The following is a 22140-nucleotide window of genomic DNA, read 5'->3' as shown; positions in this document are numbered from 1 at the left end:
ACAAGTTTGCTGAAACAATTGATCTTGCTTGATGGTACATTAACTCTGTTTTTGAGAAAATGTGTTTATTACATGTGACTTTTAGAAAACGTAACTGCAGACTTTGCCAAAACTTAGCCAAGTCCCAAAAAACAATTGACTTAATTCTGATTGATGAAATAGAAGCACATCGAGCAGAACTGTCCATTTCATGGCCTATCTCTTCAAGGCAAGTGAGACCGCAGCATTTTCACATATTCGTAAAGAGAGAAAGAGAAAAGCCATCCTTGACAGTGGACTTCAGGTAACAATAAATTTTAGACCTTAATTTGATCTTTATGTTGATAAGCTTGTGATAAACCCAGTCTCTGAAGGAAGTTGAGGGTCTGTGTCTGAGCCTCCACGAACCTGAAACAGGCAAGAGAATCATTTTTTTTTCTGCCCGTTCCTCTGTATGCACAGTTCACTAACTCAGGCCTTTAAATGGTAATAAAGAAGCATGAGGAAGGTTTCACCAAAGTTACAATCAAATTACTGGTAGACTGGCACCAAAGTTCTAAGTGTCAGAGTTTTGATTTCACAGATTTGCTGGTGCCAAGGGAATCAAAATGGAAGATAAGGGAAAAGCTACACAATAGGAGCAAAGCGTTCTCTCTTTTTCAATGGGAAGTGAGCTGAGCAGCATGGGACACTTAGAAAACATTTTAGTAAACTATCCAGTAGTCCCACAGGCCTATGATCAATTATTTAAGAAACAATATTAAGGAACTATTAATTAATAGCATTGTATCCTCTTCTTAGAGTGTGTATGCATTGCTGATTGCATCAGTACTTAAAAAATCTGGAAAATTAGAATCCAAGTCAATTAAAGAATAGTAAACTAAGATATAGCAAATTACTCTTCTCTAAATTCAGAAAGATTTGAGTTTTCTAGTAGAAAGCTAGAGTTAGATTTTTAAAACTGTTACTAGTAGGCATCTCATTATAAAGAAGCATAAGAAGTAACAAGACTTTCCTTATCCAGTAGGGTCATGATAGTTGAGAAAATGCTTTTGATCATCTGGTAGAGGTCATTTTGTTACAGTTGAAATATGAATTATTTGGAAGCACTGCTGCATATGGACAGTGTTGTGTTTGAAAGGACTGTGGAGAAATGTCTTGAAATGACGTTTGACAAAACATAATAAATGCCTATGTAAGATAATTATGAATCTTACGGTGACAGAGTTGAAACTCTCATTGGACAAGTGACAATGTTTTCTCAGTTAAGCATATAGAATATATCATCTCCATCCAGGGATGAGCAGCAGGCCTAAAAAGATAATAGTATTTGCCTACTAATCCCATCCCATCAAACTTAAGGGTGTTATATTTACTGCTATGAAGAAAAACCAAGGGAATAGATCATAACAGAGAGAGCTATAGAAATTGGTATGGTCAGAAAAAATCTCATTGAGAAGATGACAGTTGAGTGAACACCTGAAGGCAAGTGATGGAGTGTGCCATGCTGATTTTGGGAGGAAAAGCATGCTGGACCCAGAGAAAGTAAACACAATGTAGGAAGATACTCAAGGCAAGGAGTTCAAAGTGGCTTTATCAGATATTACACCTGTATAACAAAACATTTATTAGTATGGTTCGAAAGTATTCATTCAGTAATAAATCAGCAAAGGACTAACCAGCAGTTGTCGTGAATGATGTCACGGACTCCTATGCTCTGAATGTCCCCACCAAAATTTATTTTGAAACTAATTGTCATGGAAACAGTTGCAAAAGGTCAGGCCTTTAGGTGATAATTAAGTCATGAGAACTCCACTCTCTTGAATGAATTAAGGTCATTATCATTAGAGTAGGTTAGCTATCACAAGAGTAGGTTAGTTGTCAAAGTTTTCACTACCATGAAAACCAGGTCAAAGAATTTGAAACAGAACTACCATTTGATCCAGTAATCCCAAAATTGGGCATATACCCCAAGGAAAATAGATTATTATGCCAAAAAGATATATGAGCTTGTATGTTCATCACCATGCTTTTCACAATAGCAAAGACCTGGAATCAAACTAGATGTTTATCAGTGGCGGATTAGAAAAAGAAAATGTGGTACATATGCACCATAGAATAATACACAACCATAAAAATGAATGAAAGAATGTCTTTTTCAGCAACATGGATAAAACTGGAGGCCATAATCCTAAGCAAAATGATGCAGAACCAGGAAACCAAATACTGCATATTCTCACTTATAAGTGGAAGCTAAATATTGAGTGTCCATGGACATAAACATGGGAACAATAGCCACTGTAAACTAATAGAGGATGGGGGAAAGGAGGAAAACATGGATCAAAAACCTACCTATTGAGCACTATGCTCACTACCAGGGTTCAATATATCCATGTAACAAACCTGCACATGAACCCAAGTATCTAAAATAAAACTTGAAAAAATGAATAAAAATAAAAAGTGTGCCCATCATTTTCTCTCTGTCTCATGTGCTGATTTAATATTCCTTCCACCAATGGAAAATGTAGCACAAGGAACCTCACCAGATGCTGATGCCATGCTCTTGGACTTCTCAGCCTCTAGAAATGTGAGAAATAAATTTATTTTCTCTATAAACTACTCAGTCTGTGGTATTCTGTTACTGCAACAGAAAAATAGACTAAGATACTGGCCTTTAGCAGTGATTAAAGATAAATAGAAAATCTTGAACATAAGCATTTAGAATTTAGACAGGTCATCTGGATAATGCTTCTGTATTAAATGTTATGAATGGCGATAAGTCCTTAACAGTACACAAAGACACAAGTCTACACAGCCTACAGTTAGGTGCTCTGTGACAAAGGAAATCTGTGACCTTTGCTAGAGTCTATCTGAATTCAAGGCATATTAACCTGTTCTTATACACAAGTGTCTGGTTCCAAAATAGGTTTCCATAAGAAAGTGATAGCCTTCTTGGTGTTAATATATTATATATCAATCTATTAATAAAATAGAATATATATGTGTGTGTGTGTGTGTGTGTGTGTGTGTATTCTATCAGAAAGCACAATGAGGCAGCTTAAGCCAGAAATAGGAAAAAATATGGAAAATATAAGAGTCACATAGAAAAACACATAGTTATTGTTTAAGAACCAGCTACGTTAAGAAGATATGAATGGTGTTCCATGAGCACAGAGTAGCTTAAACCACTTAGAAAGTCAGAGTTTCCTGGAAACAGTAATATTGGAAGGATTAGCTATATCACAGGCATTCTTTTCAATCTGGTTAACTCTTATCCTGGTTAACTTCTTCTAAACCTGCAATTCTAAATTTACCTGCCCACTTTTTCAATAGCCATTTTTGTACTTCCTTCTAATCTCAATTATGTATCTCTTATAGTATTCTATTTCATTGAATCCTAATTTTCATAAAAAATGGGCAAACATTATAATTATATACCTACTTGTATTTTTTCTTTTTTTTCTTTACTTTTTATCTTTACAACTAAACTTTAAATTCTGAAAATTAAACGCTAAGTCTGTTTTGACCAAAGCAGCTCTCAATGAATATTAGTTGAATGCATTGAATAAGCATCAACTTGAGTAACAGGTCACGGCAACTATGAAAAAGAAAATGATCAGAAAGAAGTTGTGAAAAGCCATAAAAGAGACAAAGAGTTTAATGTATTTATGAAACTAAGAGGAATTCCATTTGGGTGAAGTTCCATGTGCAACAGAGAGCTGGGAAGCATGAAGTTCAACAGGTAGTCATAAAGGGCGTGAGATTAAGTTTGCTCATGCAATAAGCAAGTATTCAGTATGGCTTATTATCAAATACATGTTTTAAACCATTACTAAATGTGTGTACTATATTCTATGAAATCATAAATCAATTAACATGATAAAATGTTACCAAAGCAAGAAAACACTGAGTCTGTTTTACATTAAGATGCTGTACTAAATGCTGATGAGCTCAAAGCATCCTAAATAACTGTGTATTTTAAATTATTGTAAATGTGATTGATTCACTTTTAGAAAGCCCATGATTTATAGTGATTTCCTATTTCTATTCTAGGTTCTTATACACATTATATCTTCGTAATATTATTATACTGTAAGCCTAATACTCAAATGCTTCTATTTATTCTATTTTTCCTCATTTCTTTATTATGATGATGATAATGAAATATTTCAGATGTACAGGAAGTATAGAGCCTTCATGTATTAAATTAACTTTTAAAAATGTCAGCTCTCATTTTAGATACAGGGAGTACATGTGCAGGTTTATTAAATTGTTATATTGCACACATAAAGTGAGCACGATACCCGATACATACTTTTTTGACCCACGTTTCCTGCCTCCCCCTCTAGTAGTCCACAGTGTCTATTGTTCCCACGTTTATGTTCATGGGCATTCAATGTTCAGCTGCCACTTATTGCATGTGAGAACATGCAATATTTGGTTTTCTGTTTTGGCATTAATTCATTTAGAATTATGGCCTCCAGCTTTATCCATGTTGCTGCAAAAAACATGATTTCATTCTTTTTTACAGTTACGTAGTATTTCATGGTGCATATGTACCACATTTTCTTTCTCCAGTCCAACATTGATGATCACCTATGTTGATTCCCTGTCTTTGCTATTGTAAATAGTATGATGAAAAACATATCTTTTTGGTGCATGTATCTTTTTGGTATGATAATCTATTTCCTGTGGGTATTTTCCCAGTAATGAGATTGCTGGGATGAATGGTAGTTCTGTTTTAAGTTCTTTGAGAAATTTCCAAGCTGCTTTCCACAGTGGCTGAACAGTGTATAAACATTTCCTTTCTCTGAAGCCTTACCAACATCTTTTCTTTCTCTTTTTTTTTTTTTTTTTGACTTTTTAATAGTTGACCTTCTGACTAGTGTAAGATGGTATCTCCTTGTGGTTTTGATTTGCATTTCTCTGATGATTGGTGATGATAGGCATACTTTCATATGTTTGTTGGCCATTTGTATGTCTTCTTTTGAGAAGTGATTGTTCATGTCCTTTGACAATCTTTTGGTTTTTTAACTTGTTGATTTGTTTAAGTTCCTCTTGGATTCTGGATATTAGACCTTTGTTAGATGCATGCTTTGAGAATATTTTCTCCCATTCTGTAGGTTGTCTGTTCACTCTGTTGATAATTTCTTTGGCTGGGCAGAAACTCTTTAGTTTAATTGATCATACTTGCTAATTTTTATTTTTCTTGCAATTGCATTTGGGTGCCTAGCCAAAATATTTTGTCAAGACTGATGTTGAGAAAGTTATTCACTAGGTTTTCTTCTGCAGAAATGTTTATAAGCTGGCTGCAGAATGTTTATAGGTTGAGGTCTTACATTTAAATCTTTAATCCATCTTGAGTTAATTTTTGTATGTGATGGGTGAAAGGTAAAGGTCTGGTTTTATTCTTCTGCATATGGCTAGCCAGTTATCTCAGCAGTATTTATTGAATAGAAAGTCCTTTCTCTACTACCTTTTTTTTTTTTGGCCTTGCTCAAGATAAGATGATTGTAGGTGTATGACTTTATTTCTGAGTTTTTCATGTGTGTGCCATTTTTCTATGTGTCTGTTTTTCACCAGTACATTGCTGTTTTGGTTACTGTAGCCTTATATTATGGTTGAAATCCAGTAGTGTGATGTCTCCAGCTTTGTTCTTTTTGTTTAGGATTGCCTTGGCCATTTGAGCTCCTTTTGGGTTCCATATGAACTTTAGAATAGCTTTTTTCTCTAATTCTGTGAAGAACGACATGGATAGTTTGATAGGAATAGCATTGAATCTGTACATTGCATTAGGCGGTATGACCATTTTAACAATATTTATTCTTCCAATTCATGAGCATGGTATGTTTTTCCATTTCTGTCATCTTTGGTTTGTTTGGGGAGTGTTTTGTAGTTCTTGTTGTAGAGATCTTTTATCTCCCTGGTTAGCTGTATTCCTAGGTATTTCATTTTCTTCGTAGCTATTGTAAACCAGACTGTGATCTTCATTTTACTCTCAGACTGGATGTTATTGGTGCATAAAAATGCCACTGATTTTTGTACACTGATTTTGTAACTTGAAAGTGTGCTGAAATTGCTTACCAGCTCCAGAAAGCTTTTGGTGGAAACTTGAGTATTTTCTAGGTATAGAATCATATGATCCATGAAGAGAGATAGTTTGACTTCCTGTTTTCCTACTTAGATGCCTTTTATTTCTTTCTCTTGTCTGATCTGGCTAGGACTTTCAGTACTAGTTTAAATAGGAGTGGTGAGAACAAGCATCATTTTTTTGTTCCAGTTCTCCAGTGAAATGGTCCCAGCTTTTGCCCATTGAGTGTGATGTTTCCTGTAAGTTTGTCATAAATGCCTCTTATGATTTTGAGGTACAGTCCTTCAATACCTTTTCTGTTGAAGGTTTCTATCATGAAAGGATGTTGGATTTTATTGAAGAAGTTTTGTGCATGTATTGAAATAGTCATATGGTTTTTTCTTTTAATTCTGTTTATGTGGTGAATCATATGTATTGATTTATGTATTTGTAAATTATCTTCATTAAAATATTTTAAATTTATTTTTATTTTGAGAAGGGTTCTAACTCTGTTGCTCAGGCTGCAGTTCAATGGTGACCATGGCTCACTGTAGCCTAGACTTCCCAGGCTCAAGTGATCCTCCCATATCAGCTTCCTGAGTAGTTGACACTGTAGGTACCTGCCCCCATGCCCAATCAATTTTTTTTTTTAATTTTTTGAAGAGACAGGATCTCACTATTTTTCCCAGGCTTGTCTTAAACACTTGGGCTCAAGTAATCCTCCTGCCTGGACCTCCCAAGGTGCTAGGAGTATACGTATGAACTACTGCACCTGGCTGATTTAAGTATTTTGAACCAATCTTGCATCCCAGGCATAAAGCCTAGTTGACTGTGGTAAATCAACTTTTTGATGTGCTGCTGGATTTAGTTCATTAGTATTTTATTAAGGATTTTTTTGTTTATGTTCATAAGAAATATTAGCCTGATGTTTTCTTTCATTGTATGTCTGCCAGATTTTGTTATTAAGCTGATGTTGGTTGGCTTCATCGAATGAGTTAGAGAGGAGTCCTTTCTCATCAATATTTTGAAATAGTTTCTGTAGGACTGGTACTGGTTCTTCTTTATGTATTTGGTAGAATTCAGCCGTGTATCTATCTTATCCAGAGCTTTTTTTTTTTTTTTTTTTTTTTGGCTGGTAGGTTGTTTTATTAGTGATTCAGTTTCAGAGTTTGATATTGACCTATTCAGAATAACAATTTGTTCCTGATTCAATCTTGGGAGTTTGTGTGTTTCAAATCAATTTCCTCTAGATTTTCTAGTTTGTGTGCATATACTTGGTCATAGTAGTCTCTGAGAACCTTTTGTGTTTCCATTGGATCAGTTGTAATGTCATTGTTGTCATTTTTGATAGTACTTTTTGGATTTTCTATTGCTTTCTTTATTAATATACCTAGTGGGCTATTAATGCTATTTTTCAAAGAACAAATCTCTTAATTTCATTAACTTTTGCATAAATTTTTTCACCTCAGTTTCATTAAGTTCTTCCTTAATTTTGGTTATTTATTTACTTCTGCTAGCTTTGGCATTGGTTTTTCCTTTTTTTCTTTTTTCTTTTTTTTTTTCTAGTTCCTTCAGGTACAAAGTTAGATTACTAATTTGAGATCTTTCTAACTTCTTGATAAAGGTGTTTAGGGCTATAAACTTTCCTCTTATCATTGATTTAGCTTCATCCCTGAGATTTTGGTAAATTGTATCTTTATTGTCATTAATTTCAAAGCTTTTTTTTATTTCTGTATTAATTTTTATGCACCCCCAGTAGTTATTCAGGAGCAAATTGTTTAATTTTTATGTATTTGTGTAGCTTTGAGAGATCTGGATATTAATTTCTATTTCATTGCCCTGTGGCTTGAGAGTATATTCAGTATAATTTCAATTTCTTTTTAATTTATTGAGATTGCTTTATGACCAAGCATTTGGCCAATCTTGAAATATGTTCTGTATGCAGATGAGAAATATGTCTATTCTGTGGTTGTTGGGTGAGGTGTTCTGCAGATGTCTGTTAGATACAATTGGTCAAGTCTTCAGTTTAAGGCCAGAAGAAATTGCCTTATGAATCTGGTGCTCCAATGTTAGGTACATATATATTTAGGATAATTAAGTCTTCTTTTTGGGTTGTATCTTTTGACATTATGTAATGCCCTTCATTGTCCTTCTTAATTTATATTGGTTTAAAGTCTATTTTATCTGACATAAGAATAACAACTCCTGTACTTTTTTGTTTTCCATTTGCATGGTATATCTTTCTCCATCCTTTTGCTTTGAACTTGTGGGTGTTGTTACATGTGAAATGGGTCTCTTGAAGACAACAGATGGTTGGGTCTTGTTTGTTCATCCAGCTTGCCACTCTGTCTTTTAAGTGGTCCATTTATAGTCAACATTAATATTGATATGTGTGATTTTGATCCTGTTATCACGTTGTTAGCTGGTTGTTAAAATATCTTGATTGTGTAGTTGCTTTATAGTATCTGGAGGTTATGTGCTTAAGTATGTTTCTGTGGTAGCACATGTTCTTTGGATTCCATGTTCAGCATTCCCTATGGACCTCTGGTCCCCTAAGACTGGTATAGTTTAAACAAATTCCCTCAGCAATTGTTTGTTTGAAAAGGATTTTATTTCTTCTTCAGTTATGAGGCTTAATTTAGAAAAATATAAAATTATTTGTTGGAACTTATTTTCTTTATGGGTGCTAAAAATAGCTCCCAACCTCTTCTTGCTTGTGTGGTTTCTGCTGAAAGGTCTGCTACTAGCCTCATGGGGTTCCCTCTGTATGTAACTTGACCCCTGTCTTTACCTGCCTTTATTTTTTCTATTGCATTGACCATGGTGAATCTGATGACTATCTGATGGTCATTTTGTAGTGTCTAGCTGGGGTTCTCTGTAATTTTTAGATTTGTACGTCAACCTGTGTAATGAGATTAGGGAAATTTTTATGGATTATATCCTGAGGTATGTTTCGCACATTGCATATTCTTCCTCTTTCTCTCTCAGAATTGCCAGTAAGTTGTAGACTTGGTCTCTTTACAGAATTCCATATTTCTCAGAGATTTTTTTCATTTTTATTAATTTTTTTTCCTTTATTTTTAAATACTCTGACTGAGTTGATTCAAAGAACCGGCCATTGAACACTGAGATTCTTTCCTCAGCTTGATCTTTTTGCTGTTAATATTTCCAATTATATTATGAAATTCTAATCGTGAATATTTAAGCTCTAGAAGTTCAGTTTGTTTCTTTCTTAAAATGACTTTTTTGTTGTTCAGCTCTTGGATCATTTTACTGTATTCCCTGGATTGGATTTCAATTTTTTAATGAATCTCAATGAGTTTCTTTGCCATTCAATTCTGAATTCTATGTCTGTCATTTCAATCACGTTAGACTGGTTAAGAAAAATTGCTTAGGAGTTAGTAGACTCATTTGGATGCAAGGCGACACTCTGGATTTTTGATTTGCCACAATTTTTGTGGTGATTTCTTCTCATCTGGAAGGGTTGGTGTTCCATTAACTGTGATGTAAGTTGGTTATAGTCAATTAGTTTCATTTCTGAGTATTTTCAGAGGGTCAGGGTTCTGTAAAGAATGTCTATTTTGTTCTTGTTGTTACATGGATAAGTTTTTCAGAAGTGACTTCTGAGATTTTGGTGCATTCATTACACAAACAGTGTACACTGGACCCAATGTGTAGTCTTTTAACCCCTAGCCTTCCCCAAGTCCCCAAAGTCCATTATATCATTCTTATGCTTTTGTGATCTCATAGGTTAGCTCCATTTACAAGTGAGAACATATGATATATAGCTTTCCGTTTCTGAGTTATTTCACTTATTAATAGAATAATGGTCTCCAACTCCATCCAGGTTGTTGCAAAGGCCATTATTTTGTTCCTTTTTATAGCTGAATAGTATTCCGTGGTGTGTGTGTGTGTGTGTGTGTGTGTCTGTGTGTATCACATTTTTTTAATCCGCTCATTGGTTGATGGGCAGTTAGGCTCATTCCGTATTTTTGCAATTGTAAATTGTGCTGCTATAAACAGAAGTGTGCATGTGTCTATTTTATATAATGACTTATTTTCTTCTGGGTAGATATCTAGTAGTGGGATTGCTGGATCAAACAGTAGTTCTACTTTTAGTTCTTTAAGGAATCTTCATAATGTTTTCCATAGTGGTTTTACTAGTTTACATTCCCACCAGCAGTGTATGTGTTCCCTTTTTACCATATCCATGCCAATATCTATTATTTTCTGACTTTTAAATTATGGCCATTCTTACAGGAGCAAGGTGGTATCTCCTTGTGGTTTTAATTTGCATTTCCCTATTCATTAGCCATGAGCATTTTTTATATGTTTGTTGTCCATTTGTATATTATTATTATTATTATTATTTTGAGACAGAGTCTTACTCTGTTGCCCAAGTTGGAGTGCAGTGATGCGATCTTAGCTCACTGCAACCTCCATCTCCCAGGTTCAAGGTATTCTCATGTCTCAGCCACCCAAGTAGCTGGGATTACAGGTGTACACCACCATGCCTGGCTAATTTTTGTATTTTTAATAGGACAGGGTTTCACCATGTTGGCCAGGCTAGTCTGAAACCCTGACCTCAAGTGATTCACTGGAATTAGCTTCCTAAAGTTCTGGGGTTGTAAGCGTGAGCCACTACACCCAGTCTGTTTGTATACCTTCTTTTGATAATTATCTGTTTATATCCTTTGCCTGCTTTTTAATGGAATTGTTTGTTTTGGCTTGATGATTTGTTTGAAGTCTTGTAGATTCTGGATATTAGTCCTTTGTCGAATACATACTTTGTGAAGATTTTCTCCCACTCTGTGGATTGTCTGTTTACTCTGATAATTATTCCTTTTGCTCTGCAGAAGCCTTTTAGTTTAATTAGGTTCCATCTATTTATTTTTTGTTTTGCTGCATTTGCTTTTGGGTTTGTGGTCATGAACTCTTTGCCTAAGCTAATGTCTAGAAGAGTTTGTCTGATGTTATCTTTTAGAATTTTTACAGATTCAGATTTTAGATTTAAGTCTTTGATCTATCTTTAGTTGATTTTTGTATAAGGTGAAAGATTAGAATCCAGGATCATTCTTCTACAAGTGGCTTGCCAATTATCCCATCACCATTTGTTAAATAGGGTGTCTTTTATCCATTTTATGTTTTTGTTTGCTTTGACAAACATCAGTTGGCTGTAAGTATTTGATTTTATTTCTGGGTTCTCTATTCTGTTTCATTGGTCTACATAACTATTTTTTATACTAGTAACATGCTGTTTTGGTAACTACAGCCTTGTATTATAATTTGAAGTTGGATGATGTGATGACTCTGAATTTGTTCTTTTGGCTTAATATTACTTTGGCTATGTGGGCTCTTTTTTGGTTACATAGGAATTTCAGAATTGTTTTTTCTAGTTTTGTGAAGAATGATGTTAGTACTTTTATGGGAATTGCCTTGAATCTGTAGATTGCTTTTGGCAGCATGGTCATTTTCAAAATATTGATTCTATCCATCCATAAGCATCGGCTTTTTTCCATTTTTCCATTTTTTTGTGTGTGTCATTGATGATTTCTGTGAGCAATGTTTTGTAGTTTTCCTGGTAGAGATCTTTCACCTCTTCGATTAAGCATATTTCTAAGTTTTTGTTTTTGAACTTGTCATAAAAGGGATTGAGTTCTTGATTTGACTCTCAGCTTAGTTACTGTTGGTGTATAACAGCGCTGCTTATTTGTGTCCATTGATTTTCCATCCTGAAACTTTACCGAATTCATTTATCAAATCTAGGAGCTTTTTGGATGAGTTTTAAAGGGTTTTCTAGGTATAAAATCATATAACTGGCAAACAGTGACCGTTTGCCTTCTTCTTTACTGATTCAGATGCACTTTATTTCTCTTGCCTGATTGCTCTGACTAGGACTTCTGTACTATGTTGAATAAAAATGGTGAAAGTGGGCATCCTTGTCTTGTTCCAGTTCCTAAGAGAAATTTTTTCAATGTTTCCCCATTCAGTGTAATATTGGCTGTGGGTTTGTCATAGATGGCTTTTATTACCTTGAGGTATATCTCTTCTATGCCAATTTTGGTGAGAGTTTTAATCAAAAAGGGATAGTGGACTTTGTCAAAAGCTGTTTCTGCATCTATTGAGATGATTGTATAATTTTTGTTTTAAATTATTTTAATGTGATGTATCACATTTATTGACTAGCATATTTTTTTAAATTGTACTTTAAGTTCTAGGGTACATGTGCACAACATGCAGGTTTGTTACATATGTATACATGTGCCATGTTGGTGTGCTGCACCCATTAACTCGTCATTTACATTAAGTATATCTCCTAATGCTATCCCTCTCCCCTCCCCCTTCCCCACAATAGGCCCCGATGTGTGATGTTCCCCTTCCTGTGTCCAAGTGATCTCATTGTTCAATTCCCACCTATGAGTGAGAACATGCGGTATTTGGTTATCTATTCTTGCGACAGTTTGCTGAAAATGATGGTTTCCAACTGCATCCATGTCCCTACAAAGGACACAAACTCATCCTTTTTTATGGCTACATAGTATTCCATGGTGTATATGTGTCACGTTTTCTCAATCCAGTCTGTCACTGATGGACATTTGGGTTGATTCCAAGCCTTTGCTATTGTGAATAGTGCCACAGTAAACATATGTGTGCATGTATCTTTATAGCAGCATGACCTATAATCCTTTGGGTATGTACCCAGTAATGGGATGGCTGGATCAAAAGGTATTTCTAGTTCTAGATCCTTGAGGAATCGCTACACTCTTTTCCACAATGATTGAACTAGTTTACAGTCCCACCAACAGTGTAAAAGTGTTCCTATTTCTTCACATCCTCTCCAGCACCTGTTGTTTCCTGACTTTTTAATGACTGCCATTCTAACTGGTGTGAGATGGTATCTCATTGTGGTTTTGATTTGCGTTTCTCTGATGGAGAGTGATGATGAGCATTTTTTCATGTGTCTGTTGGCTGTATAAATGTCTTCTTTTGTGAAGTGTCTGTTCATATCCTTTGCCCACTTTTTGATGGGGTTGTTTTTTTCTTGTAAATTTGTTTGAGTTCTTTGTAGGTTCTTGATATTAGCCCATTGTCAGATGAGTAGGTTGCAAAAATTTTCTCCCATTCTGTAGGTTGCCTGTTCACTCTGATGGTAGTTTCTTTTGCTGTGTGACTAGCATATGTTAAATCATCCCTGCTTCTTGGTATGAAACCCACTTGATCCATATCTTTTTTGATATGATTTTGGATTCAGTTAGCCAGTGTTTTGTTGAGAATTTCTGCATCTATGTCCATTAAGGATACTAATCTGTAATTTTCTTCTTTTTCTATATCCTTTTCTGGTTTTGATATTAGGGTGATACTAGCTTCATAGAATGATTTAGGGGAAATTGCCTCTTTATCTATCTTTTGGAAGAGTTTTAGAAAGATTGGTACCAATTCTTCTTTGAATCCCTGATAGAATTCAGCTGTGAATCTGTCTGATCCTGGACTTTTGTTGTTGTTGTTGTTGGGGGCGATTTTTTTTATTCTTGTTTCAATCTTGCTACTTGTTATTGTTCTGTTCAGAGTTTCTATTTCTTCCTGATTTAATCTAAGAGGGTTTTCTATTTCCAGAAATCTGCCCATCTCCTCTAGATTTTCTAGTTTGTGAGCATACAGGTGTTCAGAGTAAGCTTGAATGATCTTTTGTATTTCTGTGGCATCAGTTTTAATAGATCCCATTTTGTTTCTAATTGAACTTATTTGGATTGTCTGTCTTCTCTTCTTGGTTAAGCTAACTATTGGTCTATCAATTTTGTTTATGTTTTCAAAGAACCATCTTTTTGTTTTATTTTTTGTATCTTTTTGTTTCAATTTCATTTATCTCTTCTCCGATACTTATTTCTTTTATTCTGCTGAATTTGGGTTTGGCTTGTTCTTATTTCTCTAGTTCCTTGAGGTGTGAACTTAGATTGTATATTTGTGCATCTTCAGACTTTATGATGTAGGCATTTAATGCTCTGAACTTTCCTCTTAGTACCACATAGAAGTTTTGATAGGTTGTGACACTATTATCATTCCACTCAAAGAATGCATTTTTTTATTTCTATCTTGATTTCATTGTTGACCCAAAGATTGTTCGAGAGCAGATTATTTAATTTCCAAAGTTTTGGGGGTTCCTTTTGGAGTTAATTTCTAGTTTTATTCCAATGTGGTCAGAGAAAATACCTGATATAATTTTGAATTTCTTAAATTTATGGAGACTTGTTTTGTGACCTATCATATGATCTATCTTGGAGAATGCTCCATATGCTGATGAAAAGAATGTATTTTCTGCAGTTGTTGGGTAAAATGTTCTGTAAGTATCTGTTAAGTTCATTTGTTCTAGAGTAGAGTTTAAGCCCTAATTTCTTTGCTGACTTTCTGTCTTGATAACCTGTCTAGTGCTGTCAGTGGAATACTGAAACCCCCCACTATTACTATGTTGTTGTCTATCTCATTTCTTAGGTCTAGTAGTAATTGTTTCATAAATTTGGGAACTTCAATGTTAGGTGCATAAATATTTTGGATGGTGATATTTTCCTGTTGGACTAATCCTTTTATCATTATATACTATCTCTCTTTTCCTTTTTTTTATTTTTTATTTTTTATTTTTTTCTTTTACTGTTGTTGCTTTAAAGTCTCTTTTATCTGATATAAGAATAGCTAGTCCTGCTTTCTTTGGTTTCCATTTCTGTGGACTATCTTTTTTCCACCCCCTTACTTTATGTGAGTCTTTATGTGTCAGGTGAGTCTCTTGAAGACAGCAGATACTTGGTTGGTGGAGTTGTATCCAACATGCCATTCTGTATAATTTAAGTGGAGCATTTAGGCCATTTATATTCAATGTTATTATCGAGATGTGAAGTACTGTTCTATTCATCATGCTAGTTGTTGCCTCAGTACACTTTTTTTTTTCTCATTGTGTTATGGTATTATAGGTCCTGTGAGATTTATGCTTTGAGGAGGTTCTATTTTGGTGTATTTTGAGGTCTGGTTTCAAGATTTGCAAGTCATTTTAACATTTTTTTGTAGTGATGGCTTGGTAGTGGCAAATTCTCTAAGCACTGTTTGTCTAAGCATTCGTTTGTCTGAAAGAGACTTTATCTCTTCTTCATCTATGAAGTTTAGTTATGCTGGATACAAAATCCTTAGCTGATAATTATTTTGTTTCAAGAGGCTGAAGATAGGACCCCAATCCCTTCTGGCTTATAAAGTTTCTGCTGAGAAATCTGCTGTTAATCTGATAGGTTTCCCTTTATAGGTTACCTGATGCTTTTGTCTCACAGCCTTTCCTTTGTCTTAATTTTAGTAACCTGATGACTATATTCCTGAATGGTAATCATTTTGCAATGAATTTCACAGGTGTTCTTTTAGCATCTTGTATTTAGATGTCTAATTCTCTAGCTAGGTCAGGGATATTTTCCTTGATTTTTCCCTCAAGTAAATTTTCCTAACTTTTAGATTTCTCTTCTTCCTCAAGAACACCAATTTTTCTTAGGTTTGGATATTTAGCATAATCCCAAATGCCTTGGATGCTTTTTTTAAAATTAATTTTTCTTTATCTTTTTCTGGTCAGACTAATTCCAAAGCCTTGTCTTTGTGCTCTGAAGTTCTTTCTTCTACTTGTTTTAGCCCCCTTTTGAAACTTTCCAGTGCATTTTTTATTTCTCTAAGGATGTCTTTCATTTCCCAAAGTTGTGCTTGTTTTTCTTTATAGCATCTATTTTTCTGGAGAATTTTTTATCCATATCCTGTATGTATATTTTTTAATTTCTTTATGTTGATTTTACCTTTCTCCGGTATTTCCTTGAATGGCTTAATAATCAACCTTCTGAATTCTTTATCTGGCAATTCAGATTTTTCTTCCTGGTTTGAATCCATTACTGGGGAGCTAGTGTGATCTTCTGGGAGTGTTATAGAACCCTGTTTTGTCATATTATAAGAATTACCTTTCTGGTTCCTTCTTATTTGGGCAGTCTATTTCAGTGGAAATATCTAAAACTGAAGGACTACTTTCAGATTCTTTTGTCCCATGTGGTGCTCTCTCCTCTCTGCTAGGGATGGGGTTTCCTGAGAGCTGGACTGCAGTGATCGTTATTGTCCTTCTGGGTCTAACCACCCTGCAGAGCTACCAGGCTGTGGGCTGCAACTGGGGAGTGTCTGCAAAGAGTTCTGTGATGTGATCTATCTTCAAGTCTTTCCATAGATACCAGTGCCTGCTCTAGTGGGAGTGAAGTAGACCCTGTGAGAGTCCTCAGTTGTAGATGTTGAATGTTCTGCCTTTCTTGAATGCTAGTTATGCCAGTAGTGAAGTTGTCATGTGGAGAGACCCAGGGCCTCTGGCTAGCCAGGATGTTTCAGGCAATTCAATTAGTTGTTATTTTTATAATGGCCTGAATTGGTTGCCCTCCAGCCAGGAGATAGGGCTTTCAAAAGAGCACCAGTCCTGGTAGTAGTAGGGGAATCTAAGCTTTCCCTAAATTGGCCAGGGTAAGTATTCTGGTTTCTTAGGCAATAAGCAGTCCTAAAAGCTTCTAAGAGTTTGTATCTTTTATGTTCGGCTACCAGGTGATGGCAGGGATAGGTGTGTCTGGGCTTATACTCTCCTTAGGCGGGGCTTGCTGCTGCCACTATAGGGGATGGGTGTGGGTGGTTCTCGGGCCAGTGGCGTTATGTTTCAGAGAGGATTATGGCTGCCTCTGCTATCATATAGCTTACCAGGGAAGTAGGGGACAGTTGGTAACAGAAGGCCTCACCCAGCTCTGACACAGTTCTCAAGGCTAGTCTTGATCCTGCAGCACCCCGCTCAGACCTTGCACCAGGCTGTAAGCTTCCCCACTGAGAAAGCAAGCAGGGCTTTCAGGCCTCACTCCTTCCCATTTGCCCCCACTGTCAGTGGCAGATCTTGCACTCCTATCTACAGAAGTTCCCATTTTCCACCTGAATTCTGCTCAAGAAAATTCATGCCCAGTCAAAATTACTACAAATTTCAGTTGGAAGCTTCTTTCACCCTGTGACCCCTCCATAATTCTCTTGGCTTCCTTCCCCGAGGACCCTGAGAAATGTAGTCAGGGATGGCTTCCATGGGCTCTAGTTGAAGACTGAAAGCGCCTACCTACACGGCTCTTCCCATAACTGCTTCTACTTTTATATTTTGCACTGCTCCCTAAGTCCATTTCAGCTCTAGGTAAGGTTAAATTCATCTCCCATGATCTGCATTTTCAGATTCCCCGGTGGGGATGTGTGTTTGGAGGCAGGCTTTCCCCTCTCACACTTTGGGAACTCACAGTTTTTCAGTGGCATGCCACTTCTTTATAAGGATCTGTCAATTCTTTTGGTTTTCCTGGTGTGTTCCTGTGGTGGTTCTTGGACCAAAGTTCATGGTTTGAGTCTCCACATGTTGTTCCATTCATCCAAGTGGGAGTTGCACGTTAGCCCCGTCTCTTATTCACTATCTTCCTCAGACTCCAAAGGTAAAGGATCCTTATGTGTGGGTAAATTCTTGCACTGGGTTTCACAGATATATGTATTAGCAGGATAATTTTTGGTGTTGTAGTTTGGATTGAGATCCAGTAGATGGTTCATAAGAGTAATGGTCCATAGTTAGGCTGATTCCCAGCTGTATGACTCTTGTACTTTCTGTGTTCACAGGCAAGCTCTGTGGTAGGACAGGAGAGGCCACCTCACCAGGTCCATGCCTGGGCATTGGGAAAGCCCTCTCTGAACACCAGCACCATGCTTGTATTTGTGGTTGTTGTTAGGCATTCCCTAGCAGTGGGGCCCCCTCAGGCACAGACTGTGACAGGGAATATGCCATAGTCTCTCTGGACCAGCCCTGCAGAAGGAGGCACACCCTGCTCCAGCCCCAGCCCAAGAACCTGCGAGTCTTGCCCTTTTCAGTGCTCTGATTGTGTGGGCTTCTCTCTCACTCCAGTACTGGCCTCAGATTTTGACTCTGTATTACTGAGCTGCAGTCAGTCCTGAGGGCACCGGGGCGTCCCACGTGTTAAGGTCAGGTTCCAGCTACACTGGAGGATCCAATGTTCTCCCAGGTCCTAGGAAAGTACTCAGGTGGAACAATACTCTCAGGCTAGGGTGCAGAGGCTGTACTGTGCACCCACTCCTACAGGATGGCTAGGCATGGGCCTGGAAGTGGGGTCTGGCAGGCAGGAGGGCTTGCAAAACACACGTGCCCAGTCCTGTGAAGAACCTGGCCCCACTCTCTCCTGGCTCAGAGGTCAGTTGCGGCCAGAACCTCCAAGAGGGGTATGGGAAGCCCTGGAGGATGAGCAACTATGACTGCTCCCTGTTGAAGGTGCCCAGCACACAAAAACACCCAGGTTTTGTGCCATCCAACATCCTATCTCTGCTTGTTACCCAGGGAGATTCCCCTGCCAGCTCACACATCCATGGGGGATTTAGAGTCTTCTATAGCTAGGACTCCAGAGGCAACAGTGTCCTGTCTCTCAGTTCCCTCACTCGCCCCTTTCCAAGGAACTGTTTAGAGCCCAGAACTAGCCGTAGCATTCAAGTAACCAGCAGAGGGTTCCCAGCTTCCTCTCTCTTCAGCCTGGGCTTCAGTGTCGCCTGTCTATCCACTCTCAGCTTTTTCTCTCTGAAGGTCTGCCAAAATTATACTGGTTAGTCGATGATGGTCTCTCTCAATGGGAGTGGTGCTTCCTGGCTACATCTAGTTGGCCATCTTGTCCCCTCCATTTGTTCCCTAGGTACACACATCCATACACACACTCGTATACCTATAGTATTAGTCATGTTTCATTAGATTTTTAGAAAATATAGTATTTGGAAATTTCTTAGCTAAAAAGGAAAATAAAGCACAATATCAATTGTAGTTTCTCATGTTTTTAGTGAACATGTAAGATATTTGAGTTACTATTTAGTATAGTTAAGAGTATATTACTTTTGATGTAAAAAATAAATTACTTTCATTTAAGTTATATTCCTTCTATGTGCTACTTTTACCTGAGATTTAAAGTTTACCCAGCCAAAACCTAATCCTTCTTTACAATATAATTAGAATGTCAAATCAAACACATTTATTGGTTTAGGTTTCCCTAAAAGACCCTGAGTGCAGTAGGTGATGATAAATGTTTTGTACAAGTTTACCAAGAGCAAACATTATGGTCATCCATAAATTAATCAACCTTACTCTAACAAGGGAATTTTATTTGCTCATAGATAAGAGAAAAGAAAATAAAGCCTATGTCCTTTCTTTTTTTAAAAAAAAAAAAAAGTCTATTTCTGTAAGTTTCTTCCAGATTGTTTCTAATTCCTTACATTTTATTAATGATAGAATCATCAGAATAGAGTTTCCCAACTATAAAATTCAGTGATAATCTACCATTGTTCCACCAACTTCTTCTCTCCTTATTCTGTGAAGAAACAGATTGCATCATCTTCCTCATCATCACAAAACATCACACAAATCACCAAGGTTTAATTTTGTGTGATACCATAACAAATAATATAGAAAGTCCTAAGTACTGACGTGTACATACTGTCTTATGTGCTTCTTCAGGCAACTTAGCAGGATTACTGGACGGGACTCCTGTAGTTAAATTTACTCTAAAATATTATACTTTCTCTCTCTCTCTCTCTCTCTCTCTCTCTCTCTCTCTCTCTCTCTCTCTCACACACACACACACACACACACATAAAGAGAGGAGAGAGGTTCTATTTTCTCTAAGAGTATAAGAAACCATGTTGATGATGAAACATTATGAGAAATGTCCTAGCAGGGAGAAAAGCATTATACTTCAAAATGATCAAAACAGTGAAAACCACAGGATAGCAAATACACTGCAGTACAATAGAACAAGCTAAGCCTACAGATCAGGCATGCACTGAGGTGTAGAAAGCCTAAGAAAACTAATATAAAGTTTCACTGCACCAGTGGATATGATTCAGTCCAACAAAAGCCATCTTCTGAATAATGGGAATAACATTAAGGAAAAGTCATAATTACATGGGTGGATACCTCACACTACAAATCCAGCAGAACCATCTAGTTCTTCTATGATGCATATTATGTGTACTATGAAAGAATGTCTTCCTCACAAATAAATACACAACCAGAGTGCAGAAAAAGAAGACAATGCAACAGTATTGAAATATTCAGTCATTCACTGCCACTGTATCTAGAAAGTGACTAGGATGCTTTAGGCAGCTTTAAATATTTTAATGCTAGGAGGTGGCAATGGATGAATGTGTCTTTGTTGAACCCATTTAACATGGTAATGAAAGATATATTGCTATAGATAATATCTGTGAAGTAATAAAGGCCACGAAGTGGCTAAAAACAATGACAAAAAGTAGATTTATTCTTATTCCAAAATGTTGCAGTTACTATTAAGCAGGTTCTTTCTTTCCCTCTACATAAAATTAAAATTAATGCCTATCATAAAAAGATACATGGCAACTAAGTTGGACAATTATTCCCAGCTATTGACCAAACAATGTTCTCATCTCTTCAGCCCACCAACATCACACAATGACAATGTGCTTTCTCAAGGAAGTCAGAAATGATCACAGCAGTTTAATAAGGGTTTGTGTGACCCATGAAATATATATTAATCTAGAGTTATATTTTTTCACATTTACTACAGTTTCAAATAACAATAGGAAAGTAAGAGTAAGTTTTAAGACTTTAGAATAAGAACACTTTATCTTAGATTAACTTTCAGGTAAGTTTATAATATCGTAAAGCAAACATTACAATGATCTTCATTAGCTACTTCTTTGATGTAAGTAAATATATTCAATATTTACTTTCATGAGGAAAGTATATTTTCACATCAACTTGTGTATCAAACTATCAGTATCTTTCCTGTTCACATAAATTCCAACTTAAAATTGAATGAGTAGTCTACAATCAACTTCTATCACTTCTTTTACACTCATTCCCTCCTTCAACTTTTTGACATTTAATTTTTATTAAACTTTAATAAGTTGTGTTTTCAAAGATCACCAGGTAACTAATTTGATGCGAAGTCAGGTGTCTCTTTTGTGACTTCAACTGTTTGATCTCTTTTAAGCACTTACTCCTGCCCACCCCTTAGCTTCTTCTTTGGTTTCTATAGCACAGATCTCTTAGTATTTCTTTCAACTTGCTGCCAGCCACCTGTTTGATCCTTTCAGTTAGTTCTTTCTCTCCACCTACATTTAAGTTGTTGCATCCATTTTCACTTCTTAATCCACAAACTCTTTTAGGGCACTTTCATTCTCTCACATGACTTCCAAACTCATATCTTTGTAAATCATTACCAGAAATATATGGCATCTCCAAGTCTCATATCCAATTACACAATGAGTACCCCAGCCTCACTCAACATGTCTTAGAGACATTTTCTCCTGCAGACCTTATTTCCTTATCTTAGTTAATGGTATTACAACATTCTCAATTGCGTAAATTCTAATATTTTACAGAGTAAATAAGTCCTTTCCAGTGAGAACAGTAGACACCAGATACTACTAGAGAGGAGAGGGAGGTAAAGGGGCAAAGACTGAAAGACCACCTATTGGGTACTATGCTGTCTACCTGAGTAACAAGATCAATCACGCCCTAGGCAGTATACCTACATAACAAATCTGCACATCTACTCCTAAAGCTAAAATAAAAGTGGAAATAAAAATAAATGAATAAAAATAAGTCCTTTCCTTTGTATAACTGCAGTTCCTAGTACCTTAAGTTTTTATGCTTATGGTAACCTACACATCACATTTGGTAGGCTTCCGCATTAACTGCCTGGGGAAGGTCTTATGATTCATGGCTTACATCCCATCTTTGAGTAAGAATCGTATCTTGAGTCCCTCATATCTTATCGTGAGTTCTTCAAACTGTTGATGTACTAATTAATCCATAACCTATTGCCATTGACAAGTACACTGATTTGTTTCTAAATCATGAAGTTATGCTGTTTTGTTTCTGGATCATGAAATTTTACAGATTGTTTTAGGCGTAAAGCATCTTAGCCATTATGCTGTCATCTGTAACCAACAATTGCAACCTCTGTATAGCACTCGCCAATGTGAAAAAAAACACACACAAA

This window comes from Trachypithecus francoisi, unplaced genomic scaffold (assembly GCF_009764315.1).
Source record: "Trachypithecus francoisi isolate TF-2019V2 unplaced genomic scaffold, Tfra_2.0 Lachesis_group18, whole genome shotgun sequence".
Classification (NCBI taxonomy): Eukaryota; Metazoa; Chordata; class Mammalia; order Primates; family Cercopithecidae; genus Trachypithecus; species Trachypithecus francoisi.
This window is presented reverse-complemented; position numbering follows the sequence as displayed.